This window comes from Episyrphus balteatus, chromosome 1 (genome assembly GCF_945859705.1).
Source record: "Episyrphus balteatus chromosome 1, idEpiBalt1.1, whole genome shotgun sequence".
Classification (NCBI taxonomy): domain Eukaryota; kingdom Metazoa; phylum Arthropoda; class Insecta; order Diptera; family Syrphidae; genus Episyrphus; species Episyrphus balteatus.
In genome coordinates this window covers 118,001,751-118,015,455 of record NC_079134.1, presented here as the reverse complement: position 1 = coordinate 118,015,455, position 13,705 = coordinate 118,001,751, and the positions used below count along the sequence as shown (strand labels likewise).

The 13,705-nt window shown below is 30.5% G+C and overlaps 1 long non-coding RNA gene across 1 annotated transcript; it reads left to right on the top strand.

Annotated features, from left to right (window-relative positions):
• The first annotated feature begins 1,217 nt into the window (after window positions 1-1,217).
• On the top strand, window positions 1,218-3,416 carry LOC129920999 (uncharacterized). The gene is made up of 3 exons (XR_008773449.1): window positions 1,218-1,990; window positions 2,058-2,241; window positions 3,389-3,416. It is a non-coding gene; the product is annotated as an uncharacterized LOC129920999 (long non-coding RNA).
• Window positions 3,417-13,705: the final 10,289 nt, after the last annotated feature.

Below are 13,705 nucleotides of genomic sequence, written 5' to 3'. Positions count from 1 at the left end.
GCTTTAAAAATATATTCTTGAATAATATTCATTTCCAAATGAAACGAGGTATTCTTTATGAAAATCAGTTCGAAATTGGCTTAGATTTGATAACGGTTTTTTGTAGAGAAGTTCAATACAATCATTTTTTTATTATGGGAGGGGGGTCTATCTCCCCCCCCCCCTTTAGGAGGGAGGGTTAATTTTGTAAACAAAAAATACTAAAATAAAAAAAAATTATTAAAAAACAACGGCAACACTTACAGTTATAAGTGATACCATTTCCGAAAGGCAGAATTGTAAATTTAATTCTAATTCTTAAATGAATATTGTCAACCAATTGTTTTTGAAATAATCGATTTTAAAGTTAAAAATAGACGAAAAAAAATTAAAAAAAACTCATTTATTTATTTAGCAATTATTCTCCGTGGAAATGCTTTGCACTACTTACGATTTTCTTTTTTTGTCGAAAATGGAAACAAAATTTGGAGGTAGCTGGAAAATTTTTCAAAAATTTTTTAGAGGGTAAATGAACCTACGAAATTTTTTTCTTTATTTTTCATTTATCTTTGAACGAGAGTGAAGTGAAAGTGGTATTGTTACGGTGACCATATTTCTGGGAGCCAAACCCAGGGGGAGTCATTCCGTAATTTCCAAAACGTTGATCGTCAAAACGTTAATCGTGAACGTGAACGTCCACAATTCAGCGTTACCGTTGAAAATTTTTGAAAGGTCGCTAAAAAAGTCGCTTTCAGAAAAAAAAGGTCGCTAATCTAAAAAATTGAAAAAAGTCGCTTTTTTGTCGAAAAAGTCGCTATATGAGAAAAAAAAGGTCGCTAAACCGTTTTGATATGTTTTTAAATAGAAAAATAAACACAAGTTGTCCTGAAACAAAGTTTTTGTTAACAACAAAAAAAATAACAAAATTAGAAACTAAAAAGTGGTTGTCTGTAAAGTTGGTTTACGGACGATGATTTTGCATGATAACGTCATAAGAAAACAGGTCGTGTGCTTTTGTTAAGATCTAAAAATTATTTATTTGCCAACTTTCTTGTAAGGAAAATTATAAGATATAATAAATCTTATAGTAAAGTACCTACTTAAACTAAAGATTAAGACCTAACATATATGTGTATAACTCTATGATTTGTGAAAAAACGGAATAACCTTTTTAAATCCTATCATAATTTACAAGCAAAAGTTAAATCAAAAACCTTTTTTTCTTTTCTTAAAATATCAATTTTTGTATATGAAAAACTTACAAAAAAATTACGCCATTAAAAAGTTTAATATTTTTTCTAACGAAAAGGTAAAAAATCCATTTTTGTTATATAAATTTTATACCATCTGAAAGCCTATTGTTTCCGCTGTAAATATTCATATCAACCATGTCCGCACGACATCTACGAAAAGAGCTAGAATTTTTTGAACCCAATCAGTTTTCATCAAAAAAAAGCAAAAATATCAATCTTTTTTATCTTCTCAAGCCCTTAAGTAAATTTTTTAAAATTAAAATAAAAAAACTAGACCGACTACTGCACTCTTGTACCATTATTTTATTTGTTTGAAATTTTTTTCTATTTGCTAAATGCTTGTTCAGCATTCAACTCGGTCTGCTCAGAGAGCGATAACTTATTCTGAGTCCATCGATCGCGCTCTGAACAAGTTCAGAATACGTTCAGAACGAAAAAAGAAATTGAAGCTCTAAATGTTGAGAGGTAAAAAAGAAATACAATTTTTAGAAAAAAAAAGTCGCTATAAAGAAATTGGTGAAAAGGTCGCTTGGAATAAAAAGTCGTCGCTTGGTCGCTAAGGCATAAAAAAGGGCTTCATGTAACTCAGCGAAATTCGTTTCGTCTTACGTTTATTTCTTATTGCAGTTTGAGAGCGGTTTGTAGGTTTTACATACTCTCAAACTGTAATTGAAATATAAAATGTCAAAATGATAATTTGATTTTTTTTTATTCTGTGTTGTGTTTCGTACCAGTAAATTACCAAGAATTTGGAAAATGTAAGTTTTTTTTTTTTACATATTTGTATAATATTTGATATTTGCTTAATTATTTAATAACTTATAGGTCTGTTACGCCGAGCCAACTAAAAACTTTAATTAATTTCATGGAGGAGCACCCCGATTTGGAAAAGGGGTATAAACCGATTTCGCTGGAAGGGAAAGCCCATTTGAACAAATTATGGGCTCAACTGGCTGAGATGCCTAATGCCCATGGGTTGCCCACCAAAAATGTTAACGCATGGCGAAAGGTAATAAATTATATCTACAATTTAATACCGGTCCTTATACACTGAACCAAATCCTTACGTAAATACAACGAAAAAATTCGTTGAGCCAACGAAAATTTAATTAATTTTCAGCCGATGAAAAATTTAATTGGCTCAACGAAATGGCTTTCATACGTTAATGAAGAACTTCATCAATCAACGAAAACTGTAGTATTTTAATGAAATTTTTCATAAAAATTTTTGATCGAGAGTTAATGAATTTTTACATCACTTTACTAAATTGTTCATCGATTAACGTAAAATTTAATTAACCACGGTGATATTTTTCGTTAGTCAATGTATTTTTTGATTAATTTATGAAAGAACTTTCGTTAGCTAACGAATTTTTTCGTAAACTTAATGAACATTTTAATTAAATTACGAAAAAATATTTGTTAGCTAACGAAATTTTTCGTTGTATTAATTGTTTTTTTTTATTGGACTTGTTAAATTATTAATTTAATATAGTCCAAACCAAAAATTGGCGTTTCGACCCGGTGGAGCTCACTTAAGTCAACTGATGAGTCCGACTTATCGTGAGACACCTTGTCAATACGCAAATATTTTTTATATTCAGCTCAACTTACATAGATTTTTAAACAAAAACCTAATGTGAACTATATAAAGCAAGATTCAATTTTTAATCATTAAAACAGAAATGCACCCAAGTCTACGTTTTTTTTGTAAGGCAACGATTTTTTTCGTTAACTGATGTATTTTTTCATAAGCCAATGTAATATTTCATTAATATATGAAGAATTTTCATAAGCTTATGAAGATTTTCGTTAGTTAATGTTGAATTTCATAAGTTAATGATTTTTTTCGTTACTTAATTAAAACTTTAATAAAGTAAGGAAAAAATTCTTATTTTTATTTTTTAAAATGAGTATGAAATTTTTCGTTAATTGATGAATCTTTTCATTGAATTGGATTTTTTGGCACTAAAAAGGGAGAAAAAGTGTATGAAACGTTTTCATTAATTGATGAAGGTTTTCATATTACGAAAAATTACATATTTTCGTTGAGCCAACGAAAGTTTCGTTGGGCCAACGAAAATGTAGTGTATGAAACGATTTTCGTAATTTTACGAAATTTATTATTTTCAGTGTATATTTGTGTGCTTTTCAAGGTGTGGGCCGATTACAAATACCGCACAGTGTGTCGAGCCCATACAAAAGTTTATCATAAATACTTGCAGCTAAGTTTTTGGAGTTTTAATATCTTTTTTTGTGTTTTTATGGCAGGAATAGAAAAAAAAATTACAAGTTAACAAATTAAACAACCTATTACTTTTTTTTTTAGTATAATTTATGAAATTAACATTTATTGAAGAAGCCACTTGTGAGCAAAATTAATTTTTTTTTTATATATAAACAAAAATATACTTTTCGTAAGGTTTTTGGTGTGCTGATCTCGAATCCGAACTCAGAAAAATTCTATCATATCACGTTTTTGAAATATTCCCGTTAGAAAATCTGAAATGTCGTTTTTTAACAGTTTTTGAGGTTATGTTCTTGAACGTGGTGATTTATTTTAAATAAATTTGTGACAGTTTCTAAAAGAACTAAATGTTTTCTTTTAAAGCCCGTTTAAATCTTTTCAATATCTTTTTTCTACCTTAAGAAATCTTAAGTTGAAGTCAACTTGTTTTGTTTATATTCTCTATACAAAAAAATCGTATGTTTATTTGCGTTTCATAGCAAATCTCGAATAGTTTTTTGTCAATCGCTTTCAAATTTTGAAATAACGTTTTATTTGCCGTTTCGTAAATTCTTATATCGGCGAGGTTGGTAAATACGCTATAATACACAGTAGAGCGTGGCCGGGTCAAGTAATTATATTAAAAATCTAGTATGCAGAAAAATATAATTTTTTTCTTGTTGAAAACAATATTTAAAATATTTTTAATTACATAAACAGCTTTTTGTTACTTGTGTATGGCTAAAAATTATTAAAAACATCGATTTTTTCATTTTTGTGATCCCCTTGAAGATGTTTCTCAAAAAATGAATTATTTTGAGTACTTGACTCGTAGCACATAAATGTGAATATCTCTGGTAATCGCAAACAGAAGCAGACCAAACTTTGCCAATATTAAGTATAAGCCTATGGCAAAATAATATAAAAAAATTATCGATATGATTTAATAAGTATTTTTTTAAATTAAGTTTAAAAATTAAATTTTTTTTTTTTTGGCCATTTATCAAAGAAATTTTAATAACTCATATATAATTTTATAAATTTAATTTTTTTTTGTTATACGTTTTACAACAACACTCAAATAAACAAAATAACATTAACAAAATTTTTCAAACAATTACCAAACGTGAAATATATACTCTCAAAGATTCCCATAAATTCCTCAAAATATTTTCGATTTCCGAGGTACTCATGTTTCGGAGCTTATTTTGAATACATAACCTGGGTTATTTTGTAAGATAAATATGTTTTCATATGAGTTGACACTTCTAAATTATATTTTAATAGCAAAAATATTAATTTTTAACAAAAAAAAAAGTGATTTATCATAAGGGGACGACACACTGTGTACCGGGCAAAAAAAAAGTAAGCCAGAATTTATTATCAATCAACAAAACCGGTGGAGGACCAAACGAAGAAATTCCAATTACGGAAGACGAGGAAAAGATAATACAAATTACATCAATTCGGTCCGCGGTATCGGAAAGCACATCTTAAGTGTTTGGTGCTCCAGATAAACCAAATTTGGTTGTGGCAAAAGATATCCCAGGTCCATCTTCGTCAGTAACCAACGAGAAGGAAGATGACTTAGAGCAAATTTTGCAGGAGGTGATGGACAGCCCAAAAAGAATTTTGGAAAAACCCGAAGTTCTCCTCACCACCAACCGCAAAATGTAAGTTGCTTGAATTTTTTTAATATCATGATTATGGATTGATTTCGAATTTAGAACTTCAGCTCAGTTGGTTGGAACGGGAGCACCAAAATTGAGAAAAGAAAACGAACCTTCCATTGAAGATCTTTTAAAAACTCAAATAAAACACGACAGGGAGTTTCAGGAAAATATAGCAATGATTTTGCAAGAGACAAACAAGCAAGAGCTCTCATTCCAAAACAAAGTTTTGGGATTGTTGCAAAGGAGGAATGAAATTGCGGAGCAACAACTCAAAAAGGGATAATTTAAATGATATGCATATATGTGTATATATTGTGATATATTTTCTTTTTTGTGAAATACTATTTTTTTGTTTTGTTTATTGTTATAAGTTCTTTTAGAGAATTTTAAATGTTATTTTTTGAACATTATGTGAGTTTTTTTTGTGAAATGTTATATTTTTAGTTAATTTTTCGTTTTAAAAGATATGAAGTTCCTTTATAGTTTATGTAACTTTTTTGTTCATTCAAGTACCTTTTAGTCTTAAGTCAAAAGTACAAATATTTTGTTTTAAATAAAATTTTCAATTTGAAAGCGAGTTTTTTATATCATTTCTAATTCTGATGGCTAGCTGTTTTATTTGGTTGTTTCCCCTAGCGTTCAATTCTCCCTCATTGTAATTATAATTTGGAAAGTGTTCCTCTGCCTCTGGTAATGCAATATGCAGTGGACACAAATGTTGTGAAGGGCGGCACAAGCATTTGCAAATATGGCTATTTTTTTGGGGTCGTAGCAACTCTTCCTTTCCTCCAATAGGATTCTCCATCGACCTCGAGATAAAATAAATGTTCAAAAATCACATTCATTGAAAAAAACATTAATTACCTTTATACACACCGATACACCTTTTAACTAAATGCTCCATTTGACCCATAAAGGACATAACTGCGATTCTAAAATGGCTGTGGTTTTTGTAACAATTTTTGAAAGAGTGCTTTGAGCTAGAGCGACTCCAAAACCATCACCTGTCAACCATTGATAGCCACCACCACCCAAGGTCTCAAGTGTTGCGCATAATTGCAAAATTGGAGGTACATATGTTGACCGAGAACCTTCGCTTAAATGTATTGTATCAAACACCATTATAAATGCTTCTTTATTCAATCGAAAACGCTGAATAAAACTTTAATGTTTGAATGAATATTAATAAATTGAAATGTGGTATATGTTAATGTAGTACTTACCTACATGTGGCTTGGAAGAGATAAAGGATTTGATTTATCTCTTAATTGTCTTCGCATCCTCTGGACTTGTAGTTTTCTTAAATTTTCCCTATCATTTTCACTTTGTAAAATTAAAAAATAATTGCGGCGAAACATTTTGAACTCAATTTGTAGGAGAAGAACACACGCGGTCAAATTACAGTGTATACTCAAAATTTACAATTTACAGTTCATTACAAACTATATGTATAATGAAAAAAAATACAAAAAGTTAGTCAGAACGTCAAAGAAACGTGAGCTATTTAGCTATCGTCCAAACGTTAACGTTTTGGCGTGTAAGCTTAGACGGTTTTCGTCTTCCGTGAAGCAAAAAAATTATAGCGAAAACGTGATCGTCAAAACGATTGACGTTTTTCATTTAACGTGAAGCAACTCTATCGTCCAAACGTTAACGTCTGACGATAATCGAGATACGGAATGACCCCCCAGGACAAATAAAAAATTCGTTGGATCATTTTGAAAATTTTTGAAAATATTGGTTTTTCAAAAAAAAAAAAAACAGTTTTTTATTATTTTTCCTAATTTTGATATCAAGATTTCTTAAACTATTTCATGTTAACATTTTTGTTGAAATCATTTAAGTCGTTTACGAGGAAGTCAGAAATCAAGAAAACGGGTTTATAATAGGGAATTGTGAAAGCTGTTTCTTAACTTTTTAATTTGAAGCATTTTGAAGTCTTGCAATAAATTCAACTTTTAATAAATGTCCTTAAAAGTTTTGAAATTTAGCTGGGTTCTTTCCTCTTTGATATGTTGTTCTGGTGTAGACAATCACAAGCTGGAAATTAATAAATAATTGTCGATTTTTTTTTTTTTAACTAATTAGAAATTAGAAAAACTTTTATTTTGTCAACCACTGCTTTCCTGTATTCCGTACAAAGTATTTAAAATTTTTAATACGAAAATCAGAGAAAGATGATATACGGGACAGTCACGGCACAAATTAAAAAATACGGGACACCTATACGTCCCTGGTTCCTTAATAAAAACCCGGGACAAAAGCTATAGAAATACGGGACAGTCCCGGGAAAAACGGGACGGAATATCACCGTAGGTAAAGTAGCATTTTAATACGCTTGATCGACAGCTTCGAACTACTGTCTCCTCATTTAACATTCAAAGTAGTGTTTTTTTAAAGTTCTCGTATCCCAAACAAGTTGTTGAGTCATCCTTAAAAAACACTTTATTTTATTCGAACTTTGTCATGTGCTGAATTCAAAACAGTTTACAGATTTATTCCTATTACGTCTTCATTTCGATCGATTTTGAAAACTTCGAAATTGCTTCCAACTGTCAAAACTGAAGGATCCATTTTGGTTTAGTTTCTAAAGTCAAATTAATTCTGCTTTGAACATGGATGCAATTTTATTGGCAATTTTAATGGAAAAAAAGAAGAAGTTAAAAGAAAAAATAACAAGACAATTGCGAGACAAATCAAATTTGTAAGTGAAATGCAAAACATGGGCGACATTATTGCAAATTTTAAAAGAAAAATGAATTAGGTACAGCGTTAAGCGAATGAGGTTGCAAAAAAAGAGGCAGTGATGAATAATTTTTAATTTTAATTTTACTATGTATTTTGTATTAAATTATCAACAAGTAAATATTACAAAACAATAAAAAAATATATAATACAGTAAAATAAGGAGAAAAAAGGGGTAAATCTCGGAATGAATGTTAGTAGAATTGTTTTTTGTTCAATATCTTCCTTTTGCCATTCTATAACATCTCAAAAGTCTAGAATAATCTCATGTCCGCTTGTCGCGATTTCAAGGTCAAATCGCGAAATGGAGATTTTCAAAATTAGCAAAAATAGGCTATGGTATTATATACACATATGATACATGATTTCAAGGTATTTTTTAATGCTGATTCCAAAAAATCTAAAATCAAGACAATCGTCTCTGGAAAAAGTTATACCTGTTTTTCATCTGTCAACTCATATTATTATGACAGTTGCAAACTTACTACCGAAAAACCCTTAAAAGTTATGGTAGATGAACCAAATTTTGCATGAAGATTTTAGAATCCATCATTATTAAAAATCAAAACAATCCATTACAAAAAAAATATATATACCTACGAAATAATGGTATTTTTTGATGGAGGGGCAAATTTTAGGATATGCACTAAAGAAGATTCTTGTTCATCTTAGGAATAAGTGCTAATAGGCTAATTTTTTCATTTTAATCTTTGTTTGGATATTCTTTAACTACCCTCAAAAATCTAAAAAAATCTCATGTCCGCAAGTTCTAATTTTCTTGGTTTGAAGATAAGGTGCAGATTTGACAAATTTGAAAAACTACTTTTCAGATATTTGTGTCAGATCAACATGAATAAGGTACATTACTTTTCAGGGATGGTCATATTGATTTGTTTGTGAGTTTTGTTGGAATCAGCGTTAAAAAATACCTTGAAATGATATGGATTATGTTGGTATACATATAAGAATCTAAAGTTTTCTTATTATTTTTTTTAAATCTGCACCTAACTTAGTTTAACCTGGAAAATTAGAACTTGCATGAGATTTTTTTAGATTTTTGACATAAGTTTTAGAATATCCAAACAAAGATAGAAACAAAAAAAATTAGCCTATTAGCACTTATTCCAAGATTGTACCAGGATGTTTTTTAGTGCACATCCCAAAATTTCCCCTTTTCTCAAAAAATACCGTTTTGTCATAGATATAAATGTTTTTTTGCATTGCATTGTTTTGATTCTTAATGATAATGGATATGAAAACCCTCATGCAAAATATGATTCCGCTACCATTACTTTTAAGGGTTTTTCGGTAGTAAGTTAGCAACTGTTATAATAATATGGGTTGACAGATGAAAAACACGTATAACTTTTTCCAGAGACGTCAGATTGTCTTGATTTTAGATTTTTTGGAATCAGCATTAAAAAATACCTTGAAATCATGTATCATATGTGTATATAATACCATAGCCTATTTTTGCTAATTTTGAAAATCTCCATTTCGCGATTTGACCTTGAAATCGCGACAAGCGGACATGAGATTTTTATAGACTTTTGAGATATGTTATAGAATGGCAAAAGGAAGATATTGAGCAAAAAAAATTTCTACTAACATTCATTCCGAGGTTAAACCCTTATTTGACTGGATTAATAAGTTTTAATAGTATATATTTTTCCCAAAATTTGCAGTTTCATTGAAAATTCCTGTAAGACTTAAGGTCTTTTAAATGCATGATGCTATTAGAATTAATAGAAAGCTAGAATTTTTTGTTGGTACAGTGAGAATAAGATGATTACACTGGTTAACAAAATTAAACTTTTTTTTTTTGTTGCCGAAACAAAAATATACTTTTCTGAAGATTTTTGGTGTGCTGAACTTGAATCCGAAGTCAAAAAAAATTAATCAGCTCCCGTTTTTGAAATATTACCGTAAGAAAATGCAGTACTTCGGACCTTATTCTTTTATATAAGGAAAATAGTTTGATCAAATTTAGTAACGGTTTTTATGAGAACTATTTTTCACCTTTTTAAATCTGTTTAAATCTTTCCGATATCTTTTTAACTGCCCGAGATATCCTCAGTTTTTTGGTATTTTATAAATTTTATAACGTCATTATCTCCTTTATGATATATGAAGCCAAACCCACTTTATTCATTTTAAGATATCTCGGGAAATACAAAAGATATTGAAAAGATTTTAAACAGGTATAGAAAGATGGAAAGTTCTTATAGTAACCATTACTAAACATGCTCAAACAATTTTCCTTATACAAAAAAATAAGGTCCAAAGAACTCAAAAAAACGTTTTTTGCATTTTCTAACGGTAATATCTCGAAAACGGGAGCTGATTAGTTGTTTCTGGCTTCGGATTCGAGTTCAGCACACCAAAAACCTTCAGAAAAGTATATTTTTGTTTCGGCAACAAAACCCTTGTAAACCAGTCTCATATAATCCCACGTGTGGCTAAAGAAAAGAATGTTGCCTGAGGTAGGGCTCGAACCCACTAAAAAATTGAGGTGAAAAATTCCGAATTGCACTAAAATCCGAACAAAAATTTACCCCAAACCTCAACATCAGCTATGGTTCTTACTCAAACAAAAACAACCGTTTAAGATATAAGTATTTGGAGGGGGCCGAGCATCTGAACTGCCCCTAAATCTCTAAGATTTACGAAAAATTTTCAGTTAATCATTTACATTATGATGAAATCAGCAAAATAATAACATGATCTTGAAGGCTTAGGGGGGATTGAGGCCCCCCCCCCAATACGCCACTGGGTCCTTCTTGTAATATTTGTATGAATCTGTTACATCTCGCGCAAGAAATCTGCTATCAGTTCTTAGATAGGAAGATCAATCGTTCATTTTTTTTGATTTGCTTAGGAAAAGTACGCTTTCCCTGCTCTATTAAACGTTTCATAATTTTTTAACTACTCAAACTTAAATTTACATTTCGCATTTATTTAGAATATTTTGATTCTGATTCTTATCGATTTGGTGATTACTTTACCAATTAACGAATACGTTATTGTGCCGGTATGAAGGCGTATGTTATTGTTGTCTTTTGCCCATATGTCACATTATCCCACGACTACAAAATCCTCTTTCTGGCAATAATAGCTACCTGTCCCTGATTAATTGAATTACATGTGTCAGCAAATATTATTTATTTGTTGTTGTTTTTTTTACTCAAAATCATTTCAATAAACAACCCAGGGAAGGTAGTAGTTTGTGTAGTAGCAGGAAAAATAATATTTTACTTGAGTTGGCGGATGATTGCATTGTAAGTCGCATTGCACATTGAGTGGTGACAACTCAATGAGTTTGACGAAAACCGAATTTGACATTCATTTGATTCGGAATCATGATTTTATCAGTCTACTTGTACTGATTCATATCTACCCTTACCGAGAATCGGGGAGGTTTGTTTTGAGGGTCGTGCCACATTGCTTTTTCACAGAAAGGTAGCACCTCAATTCAAGTGGACATAGATGATGTTTATCAGACTAACCAAAACTATTGCTGACACATGTATCCGTTTATTTTGTCATGACTTTTGTCAAGGGTTACAGAGATTTGTGTAAATTGTACAGACCCGCCTGGTGCTTAACTGTACCACACAACACGAAATTATTATCAGCCCTACTATACATTACGGGGGTTGATAACCCTATAATGTAAGTTCCTTTTAGCTAGGTTTGTGTTTTGGTTTTTTAACTTTTTATGCATAATATACAGTTATGTTTCTATAATTTAATTATTCAGATTTGGGTTAACCAAATTTTGTGGTGTTTTGAGTTTCTGAAATATTATAAGAGATTGTTGGAGTAATAGTGACCATTAGTATCGTAGGCTTTTCATTCAAAAGTTTTTTTTTGGTAAAATGGTTAAACCAACCTCTTGTCATTTAATACCTTAGAAGTTGGCGCCTCCTTTCCCTGGGGCAACTATCCGAGTAAGCTTATTATGAGCTTACTACAAGCCTTGGATATGGATGATCCAAATGTTTATGACTCAAGCAAAAGCAATATTTCCTCGATTCCTACATCACAATATTAACATGGAGACTTTGCGGAATCAAGGTAAGCAAACTATTAACCAAATTGACCAAGTTGCGATTGAAGCAAACTTTGGTTTTGCTTACTGATTCAAAGAATGTACAAGAGCAAAGAAGAAACTTAAATACTAATGCCCTATTTCCAGAAAACCTCTTTACAAGGCTCTAACCATGCCGGTTTTCTGCGAAGGTAGAACACATTTGACAAAAAAAAAGCGAAAGCGGATGATAATCTTTAGAGTAAGTTTCTTCGAGTAATTTTCTCTCTAGTGTACATCGGTGGAGAGAGGAGAAGACGATCTTTATTATGTATACATATAAAAGCGACATAAACCTGGTCTGAGACCTTAAAATGCAGCAACTGACATGGAGACTATACTCTAGGCGACTGAGTTACTTGGAGATTAAATGAACACCGACGCGACGCATCAACTCAATGAGCCTTCGTATCTAACAGGAGAATACTAGATAGGAATACTTAACATGTGTCGGTGTTAGGGCTAGAAGACTATTTCTCGTCGAGCTACATCAGTTACATCAGCTGGCTACATCAAAAATTTTAAACTTCAATATGTTGGTCCCATCGAACCTCATGGATAAAATTTTAGTATTTCTGGATTATTCCGACCACAAACAATAATTCCCAAGATTCAATGTATGGTTGTCGATGTAGTCAATGTAGCTGATGTAGTTGATCTACACTCAAGTAGCACAAAAGTCTAAAATACACCAAAATATTTGGTGTATTTTTTGCACTTTCGTGATATGCATTTTGAATATAAAAAATACACAATTTTCTCGTATATAATAAACTCCGGTGGTTAAAAAAATATACCGATTTTGGTGTATAAAAGGCGCTAGTGGTATATTAAATGATCTCGTTTTTGGTGAAAATTATCCCTTTGAAATTGAAAAATACACAATAAATCTATGGATAAAATACACAATTTAAATTATTCTAATTTAAAATTTGAACCAAAGTTTATTTTTTACCTCAAACAGTTTGATGAATTCTAATTCACACCATTTCTTATGAAATAAATGAAAATGAACTTTTATTCACTTTCATAATATTGCCATAAGAAACTAATGGTTAAATATGAATTTGTTTGCCTAATTTAAAAACGAAACACATTCTGTCTACTAATTTTAGATACTACCCCCTCTAAAAATCAAGCGCCTCAAAAATGTCACTGAATTAATGATTTTTTTGTTCGATTTTAAAAATCAGTTTTTTCAAAAATTATAATTTTGTTGTTGTTTTTACATTTTTTTAGAAGAGTTCTTTTATAATATAATATACCGAATGGAAAAAACAAGAATACGGGATAATTAGGTCAATAAATATACTATTATAGTAAAAAAAATTTATTGCTGTTTTCTTTTTTTAAATGCCGGCCATTGAAAAATATGGCGTCTCCCATTTATGCATTCTGGTGAATTTTATGTCCACAGGGTGTGCTTCCTACACCAAAGAGAGTGTACAAAATATACCGTTTTGGTTGATTTCAGAATCGAATAATTTTATTCACCATTAATGGTATATTATAAAAACAGCTAAATATCGGTGTATTTTTTGCACAGAATCTTAAAAAAATGTTGAAATTTTTCACAGAAAAGACAGTGGTATAATTTTTATACCACTAATTTTGAGAAATACACCATATTTTTTCAATTTCCTCAATTTTACACCAAAATTAATGAATTTACACCAATTTATACACCAGTGTGCTACTTGAGCATAGCTTGACGAGAAATAGGCCTTAGGGCCTAGGC